The sequence below is a fragment of the Nannospalax galili genome, unplaced genomic scaffold (assembly GCF_000622305.1).
Source record: "Nannospalax galili isolate Female #2095 unplaced genomic scaffold, S.galili_v1.0 scaffold1128, whole genome shotgun sequence".
NCBI lineage: Eukaryota > Metazoa > Chordata > Mammalia > Rodentia > Spalacidae > Nannospalax > Nannospalax galili.
In genome coordinates, this window is record NW_008358632.1 from 1,138,932 (window position 1) to 1,164,798 (window position 25,867).

At 41.2% G+C, this 25,867-nt stretch overlaps 1 protein-coding gene across 3 annotated transcripts in view; it reads left to right on the forward strand.

Annotated features, from left to right (window-relative positions):
* Window positions 1–25,867, forward strand: part of Kansl1 (KAT8 regulatory NSL complex subunit 1) — a 180,343-nt gene that overhangs the window by 7,392 nt on the left and 147,084 nt on the right. The window lies entirely within an intron of this gene.

Sequence of the window (25,867 nt, forward strand, 5' to 3'; positions counted from 1 at the left end):
TACTGTTGTTTTTTTTTAAAAAAATTTTTTAAAAATATATTTTATGGGGCTGGAGAGATGGCTCAGCAGTTAAGAATACTGACTGTTCTTGCAGAAGACCCGGGTTTGAATCCTAGCACTCACAACTAACAGCTAACAACAGCTAACAACTGTCAGCTAACAACTAACAACTAACAGCTAACAATAGCTAACAACTGTTCGTAACTCCAGTTCCAGGGGATCTGACTGCCTCTCTGTCCTCTGCGGGCATTGCATGCCATGGGTGCATTTACCTAAATATAGGCATAACACCCATACACATAAAATAAAAATAATAATAATAATAAAAGATTTTCTAAGCTGGGTGTGGTGCTTCATGCTTTTAATCCCAGCATTCCAGAGGCTATGGCAAGTGGATCTCTCTGAGATTGAGGCCATCCCGATCTACTTGGTGAGTTCTAGGCCAACTAGGGCTACAGGGAAACAGTTTCTAAAAAATAAAATTGTTTTTAATTAGCTGGGCATGGTGGTGCATGCCTGTAGTCCCAGCACTTGGGAGGCAGAGGCAGGCAGAGCTCTGTGAGTTCAAGGCCAGCCTGGTCTACATAGTGAGTTCCAGGACAGCTGGGGCTACAGGGAGAACCTGCTTCAAATAGACAAAAAAGTTTTAAATTATTTTTACTTTATGTGTATAAGTGTTTTGCCTTTATGTATGTAAATATACCATGTGCTTCACTGATGCCTCTGAAGGCCAGAAGAGGGCATTGGCTCCCCTGAAGTTGGAGTTGCTATGTGGGTACTGAAAACCTAACCACTGACCCAATGCCTCCAGCCCCTCCACCTTATTTTTTGAGGCAGAGTATCACTGAACCTGGAGCTCACTGATTATGCTGGGCTGGCTGACCAATGAGTTCTGGGGATCTAGCTCTACCTTCCAGTGCTGGGGTTACAGAAACATGCTGCTGTGCTTGTCTTTTATGTAGGTGCTAGGGATTTGAACTCAGGTCCTCATGATTGTGTGGCAAGCTCTTGAGTGACTTAGCTCTTTCCCTAAGTGTCCAATTACTTCATTTCAGAATGAGCTCTAGTTCTTTTAGGTGTTGGTTAGATGTCATACTTAGCTATTCACTTATTACCATGTATATAGAAAAGAGCATAAAAGTGCCATTTTAACCCTTTTCACTGCCCCCAAACAAGGAAAACATAAATAATAAAGGAAAAATAACTTAAAAACTTCAGTAACAGAGCTGGAGAGATGGTTCAGCAATTAAGAGCACTTCCTACACTTCCAGAGGACCTGAGTTCAGTTCACAGAACACATGTGGGGCAGCTCATGACTACTTGTAACTCCAGATCCCTTCCCAACACCTGCTTCTGGATTCTGTGATGAATCTGCTCTCACATGCACATACCCACACAGAAGCATACACATATACATAATTTTGAAATAATAAAAATAGCCAGGCATGGTAGCATACACCTTTATTCCAGGACTTAGGAGGCAGAGGCTGGCAGATCTCTGTGAGTTCTGTGAGTTTGAAGCCAGCTTGGTCTACATAGCAAGTTCTAGGTCATCTGGGGCTACAGGAAAACTCTGTCTCAAAAAGAGCCCCCCCACCCCTCCTCACCCCATGCCGGGCATGGTGGTCTTTAATCCCAGCACTTGGGAGGCAGAGTCAGGCAGATCTCTGTGAGTTCAAGGCCAGCCTGGCTTAGTGAATTCCAGACCACCTGGGTCTACAAAGAGACCCCTGTCTCAAAAACAACCCCCCAAAAAAGAACCCCCCCCAAAAAAGTTGATATGACTAATAATTGGTGAAAAATACTCTTGTTGGTCAGAAATTTTCATGGAAGTTATTATTTATTCCTTTTTTTCTGTGTCGTGGGTCTCTACCTCACTATGTACTCACTATGTAGACCAGGCTGGCCTTGAACTTCTCAGAGATCTGCCTCTACCTCCCAAATACTGGGATTAAAAGCATGTGCCACCACGCCTGGCTGGGTCTGTACCTCTTTAAAGCCTAAATATGACCAGCTATGACTAAGCACTGTCTCTAGGTCCACATGTCGGGGTTTGGTGTGGGTAAGGTGGGAGAGGAGCATTAAGGAGAGTCGGGTGAGTCAGGGAAAAGAAAATGAAGATGAGTAGGAGAGAAAAGGGAAATGGGACTTGGTGTGTGATATGGTGTGATATTAATTAGCTTAAGCAGTACTTAGGGGCTGTTGGATGCTTTATTTGCCTCTCTGGACTATGATAAAAGAAGATAATAAATGCTATGACAGTCAAAAGGATGAAATTAAAATGTAATCCAATATGATGTAGGAAGATTGCCAAGATATAGTTAAATAGTAAAAGCAAGATGCAGACCAGTATATTGATAAGTTACACTTGGTATTTTTCATCTTTTCTCTTTTTTTTGAGATAGGGTCTCATGTACCGTAGGCCAGTCTCAAACTTTCTGTGCTGCCAGAATGTGGCCTTGGACACTTGATCTTCCTACCTTCACTTTGCAGGTGCTGAGATTAGCCTACTTTACGTTTTTGAAAAAGGAAGTGTGGATGTAGTTTAATGATGGGGCATGTGTCTAGCGTGTTAGACTCGGTACAATCTCTAGCACCAAAAAAAAGAAAGAAAACAAGAAAAGGAAAAAAATGTTATTAACTTGTATATATCAGTATTATAAAAAAAAGACTTGGGCTGGGTGTGGTGGTGCATGCCTTTAATCCCAGCACTCGAGAGGCAGAGGCAGGTGGATCTTTGTGAGTTCAAGGCCAGCCTTGTCTACATAGTGAGTTCTAGGACAGCTGGGGCTACAGGGAGACCCTGTCTCAAAAAGACCCCCCCAAAAAAGACTTGGGCTAGATTGATGGCTTAGTGGTTAAGAACCCAGGCTTCTCTTGCAGAGGACCTGGGTTTGGTTCTTAGCACCCATGATAGCTAACAGCCATCCATCACTCTAATTCCAGGGGATCCAATGCCCTCTTCTGGTGTCTGGGGATATTGCACTTTCTTGATGCACTTATAAACTACATGCAGGCAGAACACTCATACACATAAAATAAAAATTTAAAAAAATATAGAATGACTAAGAAAGCTGGGTTTACACATGCCAATAACCTAGTACTGGGAAGGGTGAGGAAGTTCACAAGATGCCTGGGCTACATAATCTAGCCTGTTTGAAAAAGCAAAAAAAAAGTAAAGAATAAATAAAAACCTGATATTAGTTACCTGTTAGGTCTAGGAATTGGTCAGGTAAAAGAGTATAAAAGAAACTTCTAATTGTAGTATATCTCTTTACACATAAAAAAACTTGTGTTATGACTGTATGTATATGATATGTGTAGGGGCACACATGGCCATGGTGCACATGTGGAGGTCAGAGGACAACTATGTGGAATCTGTTCTTTCCTTGCACCTTTATGTAGATTCTGGGGATTGAATTCAGGTCATCAGACTTGCTGAGCAATTACCTTTACCTGTTGAATCACCATCTTGCTAGCCCTTTTTTTTTTTTTTTGGTCTTGAGACAGGGTTTCCCTATAGCCCCACCTGGTGTAGGACTTACTGTGTAGACCAAGCTGTCCTTGAACTCACAAAGATCCATCTGCCTCTGCCTCCTGAGTGCTGGCACCATGCTGGTCCTTTTTATGTGTATGAATGTTTTGCCTGCATGTATATAAAATGCATCATTTGTATCCATTGCTTGCAGATACCAGAAAAGGGTGTTAGATTTCCTGGAACCGGAGTTATGGGAGTGTTAGCTACCTTGTGGGTACTGGGAATGGAACTCTGGTGCTCTGCAAGAGCAACCAGTGCTCTTAATCACTGAGCCATCTCTCAAGCTCCAAGAATAGTTCTTGAACAGTAGTTGAAGTGATCATCTGAAAAGGGTCTAGTAAATAAGACATGTTCTCTCTTGGGATCTTAAAGATTTTTTTCAGACAGGGTATCATGTAGCCCAGGCTGGCCTCAAATGTACTTTGTAGCTTAAGGTGACCTTGAACTCTTAATGTCCCCTTCCTCCACCTCCCGAGTACTGGGATTACAAGCATGAGCTGCCACACCATGCCCAAATTTTTTTTTTCTTTTTTTTAAAATCTTGCTGGGGATTTGAACCTTGGGCTTCTTGCATGCTAGGCAAGCACTTTTCCAACTGAGCTATATCCTAGTCCTGAGGTGGGTTTTTGTTTTATTTTATTTTATTTTTATCTTTTTGAGACAGGGTCTCCCTGTAGTCCCAGCTGACCTGAACTCACTACGTAGACCAGGCAGGCCTTGAACTCATCACCTGCCTCTGCCTCCAAAGTGCTGGGATTAAAGGCTGCCACACCTGGCTCACACCTGGTTTTTGTTATTAAATTTATCTTAGACTTACTGATTGTGTATGTATGTTGGCGGGCATGTACCGCACCACATCTGTGGAAGTCAAAGGACAATTAGTAGGAATCAGTTCTCTCCTGTGTGGGTTCTGGTGCTTGAACTCTAGCTGTTAAGGTTGGTGGACAGGTGCTTTTACTTGCTGAGCCATCTCATTGGCCCAGCATCAAAATTCTTGGCTATGTGATCTTGAGTTGTGTTCTTTTTCATAAAATTAAATTTTATAAATTAGATTTCATAAATTTTTTCAAAAAATTAAAAAAATTATTAAAATAATTTTTCCGTGTGTGGGAAGCATTAAGCTAAAATGAGGCTGTGAGGATGGGCCCTCAGACAAAATGACTGTTGTCTTTTTACTTTATTATTTTGTGTGTATAAGTGTGTTGCCTTTATATAAGTGCACCATGTGCATGTCTGGTGCCTGTGGAGGTCAAAAGAGAGTGTCACATCCCATGGAACTCATTTATAGGTGGTTGTTAGCTACTATGTGGGTCCTGGGAACCGAACTCTGGTCCTCTGGAAGAACAGCTGGTGCTCTTAATGGCTGAGCTATGTCACCATCCCTTAAATCCTTTTTTTTCCAAGACAGGGTCTTACTGTGTAGTCCTCGATAGCTTGCCTGAAACTCACTATGTAGACCAACCTAGCCCTGATCTCACAGAGCTTGCCTGCCTCTGCCTCCCCAGTGCTGGGATTAAAGATGTGTGCTACCATGCTGGATTGTGAGAACTCTTTTTTTTTTTTTTTTTTTTTTTTTTTTTTTTTTGTCTTTCTGAGTCAGGGTCTCCTTGTAGCCCCAGCTGGCCTGGAACTCTTGGATGTAGACCAGGCTGGTCCTCACAGAGATCTGACTGCCTCTGCCTCCCGAGTGCTGGGATTAAAGGCATGTGCCACCATACCAGCTTGGGAGAACAGGTAAAGGTTGGAATTATACTACTATAAACCAATGAACTTCCATAAACTGGAAAAGAGATATAAAACAGGTTTTTAGAGCAAGCACCTTCAGAGAAAGCATACCCTTGTTCCTAGATTTCTAGCCTCCAGAACAATTAAATTTCTGTTTGTTGACCCACAACATCTCAGGAAAACATTTGTCATAAAGAAAATTAGTAGTTGATGTTTATTGAGTATGTAACATGTTCTACTCTAAGCACTTTCTATCAGTAAATTCATTTGATCCTTACAAAGCCCTCCTCAGGATCTAGGTTCTATAATTATACCCTTTTCACAGATACGAATACCAAGGTTCTAGTGAACTTGCCCAACATCACACAGCTTGAGCTTTACTCATAACTCTAGGCTCTGAGGAAATATTATTAATAGTAATTATTATAGCAGTAGTAGTTCATTAAGCCAAATACCCTCTATGTTCTCTACAGAGACAGTGCACACACACAAAAAAAATCGTTAATACAAAGGAGGTCTCTGACTCTCAAGAGATTTAAGAAAACAGAGTCAGCAGGTTGGTTCAGTGGGTAAGGATACTTGTCTAGCCCTGTGACCTGAGCTCGATTCCCAGAACCCATATAAAGGTGGAAGAAAGGAACTGAACTCACTCCACAAAGTTGTCTTTTGACCTCACATGCATCCACACACACAGCATGCACACAATAATAATAAAAAATTCAGGTCCACCTAGGGATGGAGTGAGAAAAGAAGAGTGAAGGGCAAAATTATTGTCTTATCCTTTAGGGAAATTGATGGAGCATTGAGAATTCTTGAATTTGTGAGAATTAGGCTGGGAGGTCTAGGGCTTTGGGAGCTAAAACTAACCAATGCCAGTGTGTTCTTAACCTCCCCTTTTGTGATTAAGGAGATGTTTTAGTATATTCATTCAGTTGCTATATTTGTGGGGTTTTTTTTTTGAAACAAGTCCTCTCTGTCCTAGTACTGTTTATGTAGCTTAGGGTAGTCTTGAACCTGGAGGCTGTCCTCCTGCGTTAGCCTCCCAAGAGCTAGGATTTACTAGTGTAAACCACTATGATCAGTTAAGTGTTTTTAAAATTTTGTTTTGTACTGGGGATCGAAACTAGGGTCTTGTGCTTGCTCTATCTCCAACACTTCAGTCGCTGAATTTGAAGAAGTTGACATAGTTATCCTGTAGTATTTAGAAAACTCATTATAGTGGGTCCTCTCTGAAATACCAAGAATTTGAAGAAATTCCCATTTGACTTTAGTATTAAGTTTGAATTGTTTATATATTATTTATGTGTATGTCTGTAGGGGTATGTGCACATGAGTGCAGGTGCCAGCAGAGGCCAGAAGAGGGTGATGGATCCCCTGGAGCTACAGTTACAGGTGTGTGCCTCCTCAAGCAGGGGCTGGGAACTGAACTTGAGTCCTCTGCAAGAGAGGCAAGTGCTGTTTACCACTGAGCCATCTCCATATATACTTTTTTTTTTTTTTTTTTTTTTTTTTTTTTTTTTGGCCTTTTTTTGAGACAGGGTCTCCCTGTAGCTCCAGCTGGCCTGGAACTCACTATGTAGATCAGGCTGGCCTCGATCTCATGGAGATCCACCTGCCTCTGCCTCCCAAGTGCTGAGATTAAAAGGTGTGTGCCACTATGCCTGGCTTATGACATTAGTTCTTACACATTATTGAGCAGCTTTTCTCCTCCTCTTCTCCAGAATATCTGTTAAGTTTAGACACAACAAAAATTTCTCTTTTATTACTATATAGACAGTATTTATAGCAATAACCTGGAAGATGGGCAAGCTTATAGTTGAATTTACTTTGTCTCTTGGGCATATTTATAATTTTTGTTCAGCAGAGGGAGCCAAAGTTAGTAATGTGTTACTTCATCTCCACTGATTTTCAGGAGTTTGTCCAGAGAGAGAAAAAGGTTTTTTGAGATAAGATCTCCCTCCAGCTGGCCTGGAATCACTTCGTGGACTAGGCTGTCCTTGATCTCACAGAGACCCTCCTGCCTCGCCTCCAGAGTGCTAGGATTAAAGGCGTGTGAGAAAGTAAAAACTATTGACAAAGAACATGATGAAAGTTCACAAAAAGGAAATGTAAATAAGAAACATGAGAAACATTTTTATTCTGATAACTAATTAAAGGAATACAGAGTAAATGACAATTTTTTTTTTCCCTTCGGTCTTTTTGAGACAGGGTCTCTCTGTAGCCCCAGCTGTCCTGGAACTCACTATGTAGACCAGGCTGGCCTCCAACTCACAAAGATCCACCTGCCTCTGCTTCCCAAGTGTTTGGATTAAAGGCGTGTGCCACCACGCCCGCTGACAATTTTTTTTTTAAACCTATAAAATTGAACTGTCAGAAATGCAGAAAATTCTCTAGAAACTGCTTGTAGGAAAAACAAACTGCTAATGGAAATGTGCACTGGGTCCAGTTTTTCTTGAATATATTTTGGTAGCATATATCAATAAACTTTTAAAAACATATTTTATTTATTATTTTTATATGTATGAGTTTTTCCTGCATGTAAGTGTACCCATGTCGTGCAGTGCCCATGGAGGGCAGAAGAAGGTGTCGGATTCCCCTGTAACTGGAGTTACGGATGGTTGTTAGACACCATGTGGGTGCTGGGAATTGAACCTGGGTCCTCTGCAAGAGCAGTCAGTGCTCTTAACCACTGAGCCATCTCTCCAGCCTATCAATAAACTTTTAAATGTTCTTTAACTCAATAGTACCAACTCTAAGAATTTATCCTAAAGGAGGAAAATTGATACTTAGGAAGATTTGTGAAGGGGCTGGAGAGATGGTTTAGTGGTGAGGAGCCCTGGCTGCTGTTGTACAGGCCCAGGTTCAAATCCCAGCACCTACACACAGCAGCTAACAACCATCCATAACTCTAGTTCCAGGGAATCTGACCCTCTTAAAGTCTCCTTGGGTATTGCATGACACAGGTGTACTTATATACATGTAGGCATAACACTCATAAAATAAAAATAAGAAATATTTATAAATATTCATTGTAGTAGTATACTAATAAAAATTGAGAATAAACCTAAATGAGCAGCAAGATTAATGGGAAAATAAATTATAGTTAGGGTATTTTATATCATATATCTATTTTTTAATGTCTTAGGTTGAATATATGAGAAATGAAACAATTTAGGGTACAGAGCTACTTTATTGTGGTGAGCTATGGTCTTAAAGATTGAACCCAGGGAGAAAATAATATTTTTTGGTGATTTGTTTTTGCTTCTTGAGACCAGGTTTCACTATATAACTGTAGACTGCCCGGAACTGTCCATGTAAACTATGCTGGGCTTGAATTTGTGGTGATCTGCCTCCTGCTTCTGCCTCTGGTGTGCTGGGATTACAGGAGTTTGTCTCCATATCTGACTTTTGAAGGATTTATATAATTTTTTAAAACAGGGTCTCACTATGTAACCCTGGCTGGCCTTGAACTTGCTATGTAGACCAAGCTGTTCTTGAACTCAGAGAGATCTGCCTCTGCCTGCTGAGTGCTGGGATTAAAATCCTGTGTGGATTTAAAAAAAAAATTCAGGATATGGAGTTATTAATATTCAAAGTATAAAAGAGAAGACTATATATGTGTTGCACTTGTTATAAATAAAAAGAATGGAAGGAACTTTACCAATAACTTATATTTGCTTTTGGAAAAAGAGAACCAATTTACGGACAACTTAGTGTCATGTTGATATGAGAACAAGTGTCATTGAAACTGTCATCTACTTGTTCTACCTAGATTTGTACTAAGGAATGTTTCGGGGTAAGGTTTTGTTATGTTAGAAAATGTTGCCCTTAGAAATTTAGGGCTTCACCTTAGATAGTACTTTTTTTGTTGTTTTTGGTCTTTTTGAGACAGGGTTTCCCTGTAGCTGCAGCTGACCTGGAACTATGTAGTCCAGGCTGGCCTTGAACTCACAGAGACCCACCTGCCTCTGCCTCCTGAGCACTGGGACTAAAGGTGTGCACTACTAAGCCTGGCTTCTTAGATACTACTTTTATCCTATAGGACTCTAGACTGTATTTATACATAAATTTAAGTGCTTATTGAGGTTTTTTTGTCTTTTGAGACAGGGTCTTCCTTTAGCCCCAGCTAACCTGGAACTCACTGTGTAGACCAGGCTGGCCTTGAACTCAGAGAGATCTGCCTACCTCTGCCGCCAGAGTGCTGGCATTAAAGGTGAGGGCCACCACACCTGTCTTGAAATCTATTTTTAACTTCATAGTTCTTGGTTATACACATTCCACAAATTTATGTGGTATAGAGTGTCTAACCTTTTCAAGCTTAAATGGTTAATATATTTTATTAAGATTTGGTGGATTAGAGCCAGGCAGATCTCTGTGAGATCAAGGCCAGCTTGGTCTACATAGTGCATTCCAGGCCAGCTGATGCTGCAGTGAGACCCTGTCTCAAAAAAAAAAAAAAAGAAAAGAAAAGAAAAAAATTGGTGGATTAGAATTTACCATATTAATAGATTTTCTGTCAATTTTTTTGTTGTTGTTTAGCACATTGGCTTTTGCCTTTCATGTTTTCTCAATTGAAGATGCTCAATTTTAAAATTTAATCTCCAGGGAAACCTCCTTCAGCCTCTTAGTCATTCCTCTTATACATCTCTGGATCTTTGTCAGCACTGCTTTCCCCTCCTGTATTTATGATAATCACCTGGAACTGCCTTTTTTAAAATTTAATGTTACTAGTTTTAGAGACAGAGCTTTACTATATAGTCCAGGTGTAGCCAAGTTGGCTATCTTGCTTTAACCTCCCAAATGCTGGAATTATAGGTGTATGCTACTATTCTTGGTGTCTTAATTTTTGGGTCTCATGTAGGCTAGGATGGCCTTCAACTCTCTGTGTAGCTGAGCATGTCTGTGATCTTCTGATGCTCCTGCTTCCACCTTTGTTTATGTGGTGCTAGGGATTGAACCCAGTGCTTCATGCTTGCTAGGAAAGCCTTCTGCCAACTGAACTATATCTCTAGCTGGCTTTTTAAATAATTTAAACATCTAGCTGGGTGTGGTGACACATGCTTTTAATCCCAGTACTCAGGAGGCAGAGGCATGGGGATCTCTGTGAGTTCAAGGCCATCCTGGTCTACATAGAGAGTTCCAGGTCACGTGGGGCTACAGGGAGACCTGTCTCAAAAAGGCAAAAGACTAAATAAAAATAAATAAATAAATAATAAGTATCGGGGGAAAAAAAGTCTGGTATGTGGTGGCACATGCCTTTAATCCCAGCAATTGGAAGGCAGAGGCAGGCAGATCTTTGTGAGATCAAGGTCAGCCTGGTCTACATAATGAGTTCTAGGCCAGCTGTGGCTATAGGGTGACCATGTCTGAAAAAGACCAAATTAAACATATTTTTATATCTATCTGTCCGTCCATCCACCCGCCCACCTACCCACCTACCCACCTACCCACCTATTATTTATTTTGTGTGTGTGTGTGTGTGTATGTGTGTGTATGTATGTATGTATGTATGTGGTGCAGAGTATATACAAGGTATGGTGTTCATTTGAAGGTCAGAGGGTGAACTTTCAGTAATTAGTTCTCTCCTTCCTCTCCTTCTACCATGTAGGTTCCAGGAATCCAACTCATGTCTGGCTTGGAGGCAAGTGCTTTTACCTTCTAAGCCATTCACATTTGGTCTTTTTGAGACAGGGTCTCCCTGTAGCCTCAACTGACCTGGAACTCACAGGGATCTGCCTGCCTCTGCTGTGTGCTGGGATTAAAGGCACTGGAGAGGCAGGTGGGTCTCTCGGACGGCCAGCCTGGTCTACATAGCAAGTTCCAGGACAGCTGGGGCAGGAAGACCCTATCTCAAAAAGACCAAAAAAAAAAAAATTAAAAAAAATTTTTTTAAATTTTTTGATGTGTATGAGTGTATTGGTTGCATGTATGTGAGTGCACCTGTGTTGTGAAATGCCCAAGGAGGTCAGAAGAGGGTGTTGGACCTCCAGAGCTGGAGTTACGGATGGGCGTTAGCTGCTATGTGGGTGCTGGGACTCAAACCTGGGTCCTGTGCAAGAGCACTTAGTGCTCTTAACCACTGCGCCATCTCTCCAGTCCCTTATTTTAATTTTTTTAATGAGAGTTTTGCATGCATGTAGGTAAGTATACCAGATGCATACAGTGCCCACTGAGACCAGAAGAGAACATTGGATCCCCTGGAATTGTTAGCTACCATGTGGGTACAGGGAACTGAACTTAGGTCCTCTGGAAGAGCAGCCATTGCTCTTAACTGCTGAACCATCTCTTTAGCCCCCTAGAGTTTTCGTTTTATAATAGAAGAAATTTAGAGCAATGTAGTCATTTGCGAAACTCACACAGCTTTTTCACTGGTAGATCTACAACTTGAAATCTAGCCGAACATTATCTTAATCCAGTGATAACTAGGGGATAGACTTGTCCTAATCGTATTTATTTTAGATTATATGCAAAAAAGGCATTGCTAATTTACAGATCAAAAAGGTGAAATGAAATGATTAGAAATGAGTTGACTTATCAGCATGCTTTCCTTCAGTAGTCTACAACTCAGACTTTTTTGAGGGGTGAGGACATCTTTACACCCTAGATAGTTATGGTGACAACAATGCTACTTACTTGTTCTTTGAACTACCCTGTTGCAGATGCCTTGCCAACCATCTGTTATAATATTCTTTAGACAGAATGTAATACTGTTGCTTTTCTTTAAGCTTTTAAAATAATGCAGTCTAGTCCTAAGTCCCTAAAGATGACTCTTACAGTAATAGGATTTTGTGTTCCTTAAACTCTTTCTCCCACTGATCTTTAAAGCTGCGCTATCATTCCAGTAGATGACTGATTATATCAGTGACATGTTGGGTCTTCCTTATTTCATTCTCTCAAACAGTAATTTAGAGTAACTTAAATTTGAAATAGTCTTGCTGATAGTGCACTACTGACAGTGAGGCTGCAAGTATAGCATGGTAGGTTAGTGTTCCTCAGTGATTTCTCAAGGAAAAATAAATGACAGAAGTATGGCTTGCCTTCTGATATTTTCACAAGTGGTTCGTTTTCTTGCAGAGTGAAGTTGTTTAGAAATTAAATACTATTTTGGCTTCATCTTTTTTATTACAGTTTGCTTATCAACATCCATTTAACATGTATAATGAAGGGCTGGCAAGATGACTCAGTGGATAGAGGCACTTGCTGCCAGGCCCGACAGTTTGATCCCCAGGACCTACATGATGGAAAGAGAGAACTGACTCCCACAACTTATCTTCTGCCCCAACATACAAATAAATATAATCTAAGAAATTTGAATTGAATTAAAATTTACAGTCAAGTACATTTAGTTTTATTAAATTTTAAATTACATTTGTTTTATTTTTGTGTGTATGAGTGTGCATCCTGTACACATATGAAGGTTAGAGGACAACCTCCAGGAATCTATTTTCTCCTTTCTTCCACCATGTGTGTACCAGGGATTAATCAGGTGGTCAGGCTTGGCAACCGGTGCCTTTACCCACTGAGCCATCTCACTAGCCCTAATTTTGGAACATTTTAAACACCTCATGAGGAATTCCTGTCAGTCTCTATGCTTTTTCCTTTCTTGGCCCTCTGGAAATCACTATTTCAGTCTCCATGGAAATACCTATGTTGGACTCTTTTTAGGAGGGAAGAGGGAGGGAGATAGGATCTTGCTATTAGGTAGCCTGGGCTAGCCTTAGCCTCCTCAGTGCTTAGATTACAAGTGTGTACCACTGTGCCTATCTGGTCACTTATTGTTATTATTTAAAGATTGATTGATTGATTGATTGATTGATTAAGTAGGATCTTGTTTTGTAGCCCAGGGTAGCCTTCACTTACTGTTATTATTTAAAGATTTATTTATTTAGAAGTAGGATCTTGTTTTGTAGCCCAGGGTGGCCTTGAACTAATGATTCTCCTGCCTCAGCCTCCCCAGTGTTAAGATTGTAGTATGTTTCACTATGCCCAACCTTTTTTGTTTTTTGTTAATATCTGTTTTAGTGAGTGAAGTAGGATCTCATTGTGGCTTTTCCCTTTTTTTCCACATTGGACTTTTTATTTTTGGTCTTTTTGAGATAGGGTCTCCCTGTAGCCCCAGCTCACCTGGAACTTACTTATATAGACCAGGCTGGCCTCGAACTCACAGAGATCTGCCTCTGTCTCCCAGGTGCCATGATTAAAGGCATGTGCCACCATACTTGGCTTTCACATTGGACTTTACTGCTGAGCTACATAGCTTGCATGTATTGTGTTTGAAACTGAATTTTCTTGATAATTTATGATGAGATCTTTTCATGTGCTTATTGGCCATTGTATCTTTAGAGAACTATGTATTCATGCTCTTTGTTTTTAAATTGAATTTTTTTTATTGTTGTAAGGTTTATCTATATACTCTGGATTTAAATCTTTTTATAAATATATATATATTTTAGACTTTATAATATTTATTTGCAAATATTTTTCTCTTATTCTGTGGGTTTTAGTTTCAGTTTCTTGTTGGTGTTCTGTAATATACGAAAATGTATGTTTGGGCAGGTGGGGCTGGAGAGATGACTCAGCAGTTCAGAGCACTGGTGGTTCTCACAGAGGAGCTGGGTTTTGTTTTCCGCAAGAACACGGTGGTGAACACTCTTCCGTAAATCCAGTTCCAGAGGATTCAATGCCCTTTGGGAGTACATGGGCATTGCTTATACATGGTGTACCTAAATACATGCAAGCATGACTCATACACATTAAAAAAAAATGTATTTTTTTTTTTTTTTTGTTTGAAGCAGGGTCTATATTATAGTCCAGGTTGGCCTTGAACTTGCTATATAGCAAGGATGACCTTGAACCGCCGATCCTTCCATTTCTACCTCCCAACTACTGGGATTACAGACATAGGCCACCATGCCCTGCCTAGTTTTATGAGTTTCATGAAATTAAATTTACCTGTTTTTTGTTTTTTTTTTTTGGTCTTTTTGACAGAGTCTTCCTGTAGCTCCTGCTGGCCTGGAACTCATTATGTAGACCAGGCTGGCCTCAATCTCACAGAGAACCTGTCTCTGCCTCACTAGTGCTGGGATTAAAGGCATGTGCCACCATGCTTGGCTTTTAGAGCTTTTAATTATGTTTTTGAAATCAGGAATGTGAGTCATCTAAGTTGGTTATTTTTCAAGATTGAATAGTCTGATTTTGCATTGGATCTGTAGGTTAATTTAGGAAGAGTATGGTTTTTCTTTTGTTCTTTGTTGTTTTGAGACAGGATCTCATGTAAGTCAGATTGGCCTTTAAAAGGCAGAGGCTGGAAGATCTCTGTTAGTTCCAGGCCAGCTAGGGCTACACAGTGAGAACCTGTCTCAAAAACATAAAATCTTGTTGAGTTCTTCATAGATATCATTTATTAGATTGAGGAAGTTTCCTTACAATTTATTAAGTGCTTTTTCTTATGTCTATTTAGATGAGTTTTTTTTCCTTTTCTTTTTCTCTTTCTTTTTCTTTTTTGTCTTTTTGAGACAGGGTCTCCCTGTAGCCCCACCTGGCCTGGAACTCACTCACTAGATCAGGCTGTCTTGAACTCACAAAGATCCCTGTGCCTCTGCCTCCCAAGTGCTGAGATTAAAGGCCTGTGGCATCATGCCCAGCTAGTTATGTGTTTTTTAGCCTCCTAGAATGTTGTGTATTAAAATTGAATTTTAGATATTAACCTAACTTTGAATTCCTAGACAAAATCACATTTAGTAAAAATGTATTATCCTTTCTGAATGTTGCTGATTCATTTTGCTTCACTGAGAACTTTTACATCTATATCATAAAGGATATTGATCTGTATAGCTTTATTATGAGGCTTTTTTCTGGTTTTTGTATCAGAATAATAATTGCTTCATTCAACAAATGAGATGTGTCTAGTTGCCTAATTACTCACTGAGGATAAAACAGAGGTATAACTATGTTTAAAAATCTGTTATTGAGGGGCTGGAGTGATGCCTCAGCAGTTAAGAGCATTGGCTACTCTTGGAGAAGAGCCGAGTTCAAATCCCAACACCCACATGGCAGCTAACAACTGTCAATAACTCCAGTTCTAGGGGATCTGACACCCTCTTCTGGCCTCTGAGGGTACTGCACAACACGGGTGTACTTACATGCGTGCAGGCATAACACTCATACACGCTAAATAAATAAAATGGAAAAAAAAATCTGTTACTGAACTTGTTACAGACAGAAGGAAGCTAGAAATCTTCCCTAGGGCAGTAGTACGTATCTGAGAATGAAAAAAGCAGAATTAAATACAATTAGATTACGTCACAAATTTTCTTTTTTTAGACTTTGGCCTACCTTAAGACTTTTAGATTATAGGTAACAAGTCTTAACACTTTATATCCTTGCCACCTACTTGGCGCTCTTAATCTTCTCTCCTTTATTTGGGGTTCTTCCTTTGCTACCTCATTTTTGTTATGCCTTAACACCTAATTTTAGCATTCCAATGATGATTTGGGCAACCTTCAGAAAAGTTACCAGAAGAGAGGATTGGAAGTGTCAGCCTACTAAAAATTTGCTATTTTATCTCTGATCAATTATTGGCTTTGAATTTTTACCTATTTAAAATAATATTGGGGGCTAAAGAGAGATGGCTCAGCAGTTAAGAGCATTTACTGTTCTTGCAGAGGATGTGGGTTTAGGTTTGGCTCTCTGCACCCCTATGGTGGCTAACAACCATCTGTTAACTCCAGGTCCAGTGGATCTGAGACCCTCTTCTGGCCTCTGCTGGCACTATGAACACGTGGTGCAATTGCATGCAGGCAAAAAACACACTCTAAATTAATTAATTAAAAATTATAATAGGAGACCAGGCATGATGGTACATGCTTTTAGTTACAACACTTGGGAGACAGGCAGGCAGAGCTCTGTGAGTTTGAGGCCAGCCTGTGTTACATAGTGAGTTTCAGGTCAGCCAGTGCTGTATAGTGAAATCCTGTCTCAAAAAACCAAAACCAGGAACCGGGCATGGTGGCTCACGCCTTTAGTCCCAGCACTCAGGAGGCAGAGGCAGGTGGATCTCTGTGACTTCAAGGCCAGCCTGGTCTACATAGTGAGTTCCAGGCCAGCTGGGGCTACAGGGAGACCCTGTCTCAAAAAGACCAAAAACAAACAAATGAACAAACAAAAAAACACAAAGTGAAATAACCCCTTCCAAAAACCCAATGAATAGATTTTTTAAAAGAATTTATTTTTATTTTGGTCACCATGCCCAGCCTATTTTTATTTTATACTCATGTCTATGTGTGTATATGATGCGTACATGTATGTGTCCACAGAGGCCAGAAGAGGGCATCAGATCTCCTGGAACTGGAGTTACAGGCAGTTCTGAGTTGTCTGATGTGGGTGCTGGGAACCAAATTCGGATCCTCTGAGTTATCTCTCCAGCTCCTATGTATGTCAGTTTTTAGTGAAAATTAAACAGGGACTAGGAATGTAGCTCAGTGGTAGACTGTGTACTCTGCATGTTTGAGGCTCTGAGTTTAATTTCCAGGAACTTCCCCAAAATGTTTTAGTTAAACATACAAGTATTACTCTTATAAAAATTTAATTAAGCTGTGCGTGGTTTTGCATGCCTTTAATCCCAGTTCTGGGGAGGCAGAGACACGGGGATCTCTGTGAGTTAGAGGCCAGCCTGGTCTACATAGTTCCAGGCCAGCTGGGGCTACAGGGAGACCCTGTCTCAAAAAGACCAAAAAAAAAAAAAAAAAAAAAATTCTGTGGCCTAAATACTTGGCTGGCTTAGAATTTACTGTGTAGACTAATCTCTAACCTTGAATTGAAAGAGAACTCTCTGCCTCCTACAGAATGTTGGGATTAAAGGTATGCAATATCATGACAAAGTCATATTTTGAGTGCCACCATAGATATTCATAGGAATTGGGACTTTTCCCCCTACCTTTTTTCACATGTTTTTTGTTTGTTTGTTTGTGCTTATGCTAATTCAGAATTCACTATGTAACCCAGATTGTCCTTGAACTCCTGATCCTCCTGCCTCAGCCTCCCCAGTAGTATTATAGGTGTGCAACATAATGCCTAGCAAGTATTTCTTCTTTCCCTTTCCTTTCCCCACTTTCCTTTCCCTCCCTCCCTCCCTCCCTCCCTCCCTTCCTTCCCTTTTGATATTAGACATGTCAGTGAGTATGAAGTGATATCTCATTGTGATTTTTATTTTATTTATTTATTTTTATTCATTTATTTTTGGGTCAGGGTCTCCCTGTAGCCCCAGCTGGTCTGAAACTCACTATGTAGATCAAGCTGGCCTCGATTTCACAGAGATCCTTCTGTCTCTACCTCCCAAGTTGCTGGGATTAAAGGCATGCGCCACCACACCCAGCATGTTACTACTTTTAATGAACAGTAAAACTTCCTTAAAAATTATTTTAGGCCATCTCGCTCATCTTCGATACCTTTCACCTCCTGCCTCCAGGTTCCTGCCCTGAGTTCCTACCTTGGGCTCCCAGGTGAAGTGTGACTCGGGAGATGTGAACCAAATTAAGCCTTTCCTCCCCAAGTTGGTATTGGTCAGTGCTTTGTCCCTCCCTCCCTCCCTCCTTCCCATCCATCCATCATCTTTTTGAGACAGCCTCTCCCTGTAGCCCCAGCTGTCCTGGAACTCACAATGGAGACCAGACTGGCCTTGAATGCCGAGATCAAAGGCGTGCACCACCATGCTCAGTTTTTTCTTTTCTTTTTGAGATGGAGTCTGACTGTGTGGCTGAGGCTGGCTTGGAACTTGAGATCCTCTTGTCTTAACCTTCCACGTAGCTGGGATTACAGCCACAGAAATAGTTTCAATTAGCTATTTAATGATTTTTATTATATGCTTGAAATTAGTCCATTTGGAACAAATTTTGTTCAATTTGTGTCTAAATGTGTTTGTGGAAATTACTTTGGAATATGGTTGAAAATACTGAATACGAATTCTGTAATTTTTGTCAGTCTAATTACAAAGTGAGAAAAAAAAAGATTGTCCTTGAGGAAATTAAATGATTTCTTAGTAAATGAATGAGAAAGATAAGATAGGGACTTTGGCATTTCCCGAATTTCAGTCATGTTCTTAGTAGCTTATGGATTCTTTGATAATATTATACCCACAATGATTTATGTAAGATGTTTTCAGGTTTCAACAAAGGATCTATGTTTTGGGGTGGGTGGCAGTGTATACCAACTATGAATGATCTAAACCGTGCTGCCTCTAATCTTTCCAAGTATTCTCAGAATCTGGGGTTTCTGGACCAACTTATTACAAGCAGGATGTGTCTGTAAAGATGATTTCTCTGCCTGGTATGGTGGTGCATGCCTGTAATCCTAGCATTTGGGAGGCCAAGGCAGGAGGTTCATGAATTCAAGACCTACCTGGGCCATATGGGGAGACCTTATCTCAAAAGAACAAAATCAACCAACCAAACAAAAACTCTTTTGTCTTTGAAAATATGACAGTTTGGTGTTTTGTTACATAATTGTGTTTATTTTGGCAAAAGTATTTCTGATTTTATTACAATATTTGTTTAAATTGACACTCTTCTGCTGTTTATTCAGTGGATCAGACATTCCCCATTCTATCCCTGTATGTTATGCACACATCAATGAACTTAAAAAGAATGATCAGGCTGGGGAGATGGTTCAGTGGGTAGGAGCACTTGCAGTGTAAGCAAAAGCACCTGAATTTCAACCGTCCAGCACTAACATAAAAGCCATGAGTGCTTGAAACCAAGTGTTGGGGGGCAGAGACAGGTAGATCCTTGCTACAACTGGCAAGTTTTAGGTTCAGTGCGAGACCTTGTCTCCAAAGATAAGGTGTAGAGTGATTGAGGAGGATACCCATGTCTTCCTCTGGTCTCCTTATGGCCATGTGGAACCGTGCACACAGGTGCACCCCTCTGCCCAGTAGAGAAAAAAAAAAAAAAGAGTGGTCCTAACCAAGAATGATGCACATTTCCACCGGAGGTAACAGGTGTTCCATCTCGGCACTCTGCTAGCTGAGCTACATCCTCAACCTAAGAAAACAATTTTAAAAATGCTTTTTGCCTTTTGCATTTGTTGCCTCCTTTTTTGCTCTTTGAACTTTTTCTCCTCTTTTTGTATATGTGTGTGTGTGTGTGTGTGTGTGTGTGTGTGTGTGTAGGTGTACTAGTGGTTGTGTGCACTGAAGCCAGAGGAGGATATATGTTCTCTGTTGATATCCCCCTTACTCCCTTATGACAGGGTTCTTTATCTGGAACTATCTTTTGGCTAGGCTGGTGGCCAGCAAGCCCTAGCAATCTTTCCGTCTCTGCCCCTGCAACACTGAGGTTACATGTTTGGCCACAATCATTTTTTAACATGGGTGCTGAGGATCCAAACTCAGGTCATCATGTTTGAGCAGAATCCCTCTTACCTACTGAGCCATCTTCCCAGGCCCCTCTGACTTTTAAAAAAGTTTTATTTTTTATTTTATGTGTATGAGTGTATTGATTGTATGTGTGTAAGTGGGCCCGTGCCGTGCAGTGTCCTCAGAGGTCAGAAGAGCGCGTCAGATCCCGTGGAGTTATGAACTGTTGTTTGCTGCCATGTGGGTGCTGGGAATCGAATCCAGGTCCTCTGCAGAACAGCCACGGCTCTTAATTGCTGAGCCATTTCTCCAACCCTGCCCCTCTACTATTTATTTATTTATTTTTTATTTTTCATTTGTATGAGTGTTATGCTGGCATGTATGTCAGTGCACCTGTGTCATGCAGTGTCTGTGGAGGCCGGAAGGGGGTGTCAGATCTCCTGGAACTGGAGTTAAGGATGGTTGTTAGCTACCATGTGGGTGCTGGGAATCGAACCTGGGTCTTCCACAAGAGCAGTCAGTGTTCTTATCCACTGACCCATCTCTCCAGCCCCCTCTGACTCTTAATTGGCTTTTTTTTTTGAATCAACAACTTGGATGCTCAAAGTTGTGATGAAGTTCTGCAAACTAACCTTTAAGTTTCATTTAGGAGTGGTCAGATAGTCTTGGTAAATTTTGAGCAAAGTCTGATACTCAAGTTTATTAACTTGAGTTAAGTGGGTTGTTAAGTCTTGGGGCCTACAAAATTGATGCTGTCTCATATGCAAAATCAGTATTTTCTATTAATATAGTATGGTCACTAAACGTATTAAGCACATTCTAGTTTTTTGAGAATTTTAAAGTGTTCTAAATTAAGGTTGAAAGCATCAGAATTAAAATTCATCTAAGTAATTAGCATAGTTTTTTGTTTAGTTCTTTAAGGAGCTTTATTCAAATAGTTAAACTTCTGGTTAAAGTATATGCACTATAAGTTAGTGTATGTAGAGTCTTTAAAATCTGAGGTTGCAAAGAAAACAATCTTGGAAGTTAGATTTTAATGATCTCTGATAGCCTGAGAGAAAATGATTTCTTTAAATGATAACAGTATATTTAGTTGAGATTGAGGTTGTTATGATTTCAGTGATGGAGTCTCTCTTCATTCCCCAGGCTGGCCTCAAACTCAGGATCTTCCTGCTTTAGACTCCTGAGTAGCTGAGATTACAATGTGCCATCTTGCTGCTGGCTTGGGTTGAATTTTAATGCTATTTTAAAAATTATTCCCATGTTATTTCTAGATTTAAGAGTGATTTCAGGGTTAGCCTTTAATATTAGTGTTTTTGTTACTGACATAGTTAAATCATGATGCCGCCTGTTTCTTCTTGATGAGTTATTGAATCATTTCTTTTGGTGGGGGTGCTTTTTGAAACCGGGTCTCCCTGTAGTCCCAGCTGGCCTGGAACTCACTATGTGGGGTGGGGGTGGGGCTTTTTGAAACAGGGTCTTCCTGTAGTCCCAGGCTGGCCTTGAACTCACAGAGATCCACCTACCTCTGCCTCCCAAGTGCTGGGACTACAGGTGGCACCACCATGCCCAGCCTGAGTTATTGAATCATTTCAATGGTGAGATAATAAGATATGTAAATTCTGGAGCTTGTATTATTAGTATGAGGAGCAAAATTAGGAGGAAAATTATCTTGAATCTTAGGTGGGATTGGTAAAGTTATGGTGTATCTTTTTTTTTTTTTTCCTAATGAGACAGGTTTTCCTGTAGCCTCACCTGGCCTGGAACTTGCTATGTAGACCAGGTGGTTTGTATCTCAGAGAGAGCTGCTTGTCTCTGCCTCCTGTGTGTTGGGATCAAAGGTGTATGTCACCACCATGCCCAGCTATACTTTGTTTTTTAAAAATATTTTTATTTGCCAGGCGTGGTGCCGCACACCTTTAATCCCAGCACTCAGGAGGCAGAGGCAGGTAGATCCTCTGTGAGTTTGAGGCCAGCCTGGTCTACAGAATGAGTTCCAGGCAGCTGGAGCTACAGGGAGACCCTGTCTCAAAAAGACCCCCCTCCCAAAAAGTTTATATATTATGGGCTGGAGAGATGGCTCAGCAGTTAAGAACACTGGCTGTTCTTGCAGAAGACCCGGGTTCGAATCCCAGCACCCACATGGCAGCTAACAACTGTCCGTAACTCCAGTTCCAGGGGATCCAGTAGCCTCTTCTGTCCTCCTCAGGCACTGCATGACACCGGTGCACCTACCTACATGCAGGCATGCACATAAAAATAATAAATAAAATGTTAAAAAAAGTCCTTAGCTTTAAAAATGTTTTTTCTTAATTTATGTGTACATATGTCACGTATGTGTGTGTGTGTGTGTCATCAGAGGCCCAGAAGAGGGCGTTGGATCCCTGGAACTGGATTTATAGGCAGGTGTGAGCCACTGAATATTGGTGCTGGGAGTCAAACTCAGGTCTTCTGTGAGAGCATAAGCACTCTTCACCACTGAGCCATTGCTCTAGCCACTATACTTTTTTTGAAACAGATTCTCATAAAGCACATAGTTCAAAATATGAGAAAATAATCTTTATGTTATTGACTTAAGGTGTGAGAAACCTAACTCCAATTGGTTTAAATGTTTCATTGTTTTGATGTAGCTGGAAGTCTAGAACTCAGGCCAGAATTAGTTGTTATGATGATGTAATGCTGTCATCAGGACCTGGTTCTTGCCATCTCTCTATTCTGCCCTCTTTGATGCTGGTGACATCTTAAAGATGTAAGAGGATCTTTACAGTTCAATGTGTCAGTGTCTGAAGAGGGGTCTTAAGGGCTCCATCTTATTTCTCATTTTAAGATTGAAGAATATCTCACAGTTCTTAGAGTCCTCCTTCCTTGGTGCCTTCTACTCATGTCTCAGCTCAGTCCTAACTAATCACTAGCAGAATGTTGAAACCAGTCTGGATTGAATGGATATTAGATAGTGCAGCCAGAAAAGTGAGGTTATGTGTATGGTTTTTTTTGGGGGGGGGGTCTTTTTGAGACAGGGTCTCCCTGTAGCTCCAGCTGTCCTGGAACTCACTATGTAGACCAGGCTGGCCTTGAACTCACAGAGATCCGCCTGCCTCTGCCTCTGCCTCCCAAGTGCTGGGATTAAAGGCGTGCGCCACCACGCCTGGCTTGTGTGTGGATATTTTTGAGACAAGATCTCACTATGTAGTCCTAGCTGGCAAGGAACAGGCTGGCCTGGAACTAGTAGGCAGTCCTGCTTCTATCTCCCAAATGTTGGAATTACAGGCATTTGCTACCATGTTTGGCTGTGTTTTAAATCAGCCTTATCATACATTGTTTTTCAGGGGGAAATTAAAAAATATTTCTATTAAAATTTGTGTGTGTGTGTGTACACTTGAGTATGTGCATGTGAGTACAGGTACTCACAGAGGCTAGAGGCAGTTGAATCCCCTGGGACCTGGAGTTACAGGTGGTTGTGAGCCACCTGCTGTGGGCTCTGGGAATTGACTATAGATCCTCTGCAAGAGCAGTATATACTCTTAACTGCTGAGTCATCTCTCCAAGCCCTGGGTTTTTTTTTTTTTTTTTTTTTAAATTTATGTGTCTGTGTGTGTGAATTTGTGTACCACTTGTGTGCCTGCCTGTGGAGGCCAGAAGAAGGTGTTGGATCCCCTGAAGCTAGAGTTACAGGCCTTTGTGAGTCACCAGATGTGGGTGCTGGGAACTGAACCCTAGTCCTTGGGAAGAACTGCAAGCTCTATTAACTGCTTGGCCATCTCTCCAGCCCCTCAGGGGAAACCTTTTTTTTTTTTTTTTTTCCCCCTGGATTCCCCTTCTCATTCTTTCTGGGCTCCACATGCTCTGGTGCCTCACCACCCCCACCAGGTTGCACTGAGTGCACCAGGTGATCATGTGGCCCTTGTTTTGTTTTTTTTTTTTTGGACAGGATTTAGTATATCCCAGGTTAGTCTTGAATCTGGATGTGTAGCTGAGGATGACTTTGAACTCCTGATCTTCCTTCCACTGGATGGGATTGCAGGCATGTGTCACTAAACCCAGGGAAATTTAAAGTAAAAAGGTACAGGTACTTCTCTAAAGACTTTGTGTCCCTAGTGAGTCACTCACCTTTGCATGTACTTGTTTATAAAACTTGGTGTCTAAGCAGAAAGACCTCTGATTTTAGATAAGAATGTAAAACAGGCTGACCCATTTAAATGCCATAAACACTGTGAGCTCCTGGCTCTTGGATTAAGCAGGAAAAAGGGAGTTTATTCTTCCTTCATATGGCTCATATAGACGGTTTTGAAGATGAGCATTTCCACCTTCTAATAAACTGGAAAAATATATGTCAGAGCCTTGCTTATTTGAGGGCCTAGTTAAATCAGATAGTTGAGGTTTTTTTTTTTTTTTTTTTTTGGTCCTTTTGAGACAGGGTCTCCCTATAGGAACTTCAGATCCTCCCTGTCTCTACCTTCTAAATGCTGTGATTACAGATACTCACCACCATGCCTGATGTAGATAGTGAAGTTTTTTTAAAGATAAGATAGTAATGTTTTTTTAAAAATACAATATTTAAAAACAGCTTTGCCTTATTTGGTATTTTTCATTCTAATTTAGACCAGAATCTTCGGATTAGGGCTCTAGTTCGCCATCTATTGGTCTTGGAATTATGTGTTAACATCCTGTGGCATTACTATTTAAAATCAACTAAAGTCTTCTCTAGGATTATAAATGAAAAAGTCAAAGTCAAAACTAAGAATCTTTTCTGGTTGTGTATCAAAATAAGTATGTATATATTAATCTTCTTGTAACTTGCCCTTAAGACTCTAAGATGTCTCTTGGGTATATGAGAACCATGATTATGCTTGAGTGTGATTTTTTTTTTTTTTTTGTTGCTGTTGTTGTTGTTGTTGTTGGTTTTTTTCTCTCTTTTTGAGACAGGGTCTCCCTGTAGCCCCAGCTGTCGTGGAACTCACGAACTCACTATGTAGACCAGGCTGGCCTGCTGGGACTACAGGCATGTGCCACCACGCCCGGCTTTTTTCTTTTTTTTTTTAAGAGAACAAATGGAAACTCAAAAATACAGGTGCAGATGTAGGAGCTGGTGAATTAGTGACTTTGTGGGCTAAAACAGTTCTGTGATGACAAGCTGAAGTGACACCTAACACCGGATATTGGTTTTGGTAAACCACACAAGTATTGAACATTTTGCATTTTCCTTTTTGGTTAAGCTATACTCTTATCTGCAGAATTTGGTGATTTAATTGTTGGAACCAGTTTTCCCTTAAGTTACTAAGTTAATTTTGATGAGTCCTAGTGCTAACTTTTGGCAACTTTAGCTTCAAAGAATTTGTATTTGTGTAATGCAGACACTTTATTATTGAATTTCTTAAAACCAGAAAAAAGTTTCATTATATTAAGACAGTATTTGAGGGGAGTCAATATCGTCTTGACATACCGATCACGGAGACTAAGATGCCATCACTTTTAAATCATCACTGTAAAGAAAGTGACAGGTTTGCTTTTGTTCTCTATGGAGCTCAGCTAACTTTTAGCGGAGCAGTGAACTTTAATTGATGTTGGCAGGAAGCATAAATTTCTTTTTTTGCCTATTTTGGCCGATCGGCCAAGCCAAGATACTCCAAACAAGACGCATGCTTCTTAGAAAACTACAGTTCCCAGCGGGCCGGGCGCTGGTGGGCCAGCACTTCCCCTCTGGCTCCCGGCTGCTGATGCCAGGGCTAGCCCAGCGTCCGCCCCAGCTGGCGCCTGCGCAATGGCGTCCATTTATTTTATTTCTTTCGCTTGGTGACTGCGGAGTGCATCGCTAGGGCTAGTGCCTAGCCGTGCTGCAGTGTAGAGGCAGGGTATAGGACAAAGGGCGGCTGACAGAGACGGCGTCACTGGTCAGGAGCTTTCCTGCCCTGCTCAGCACGGTTGGCTCTGGGGCAGTGTGGCGGCGACGGCCTTAGCCTTGCTAGTTTTCAGTACACTCAGTTCCTCGCTCACGTCCTTTGGCTCCGCCGCGCCGGCCCACCCTCCCCCTCCTGCCTGTGCGCGGCGCCGCCAGCACTAGCGCGGAGGGAATGTGACGGCGTTAGCCCCGCAGGTTAGCCTCACCTGGGTCAGAGCGAAAGCTCCGCGCGGCCTGCCGCAGTGCCGCGTGCCGCAGCCGCACGTATAGGCGGCAGGCCCCGGCTTCCGCAGACAGAGGTGCAGAAGCAGCGGCCGCGGCCGCGGCGAGAAGCCATGACTGAGGCGTCGGCGGCGTC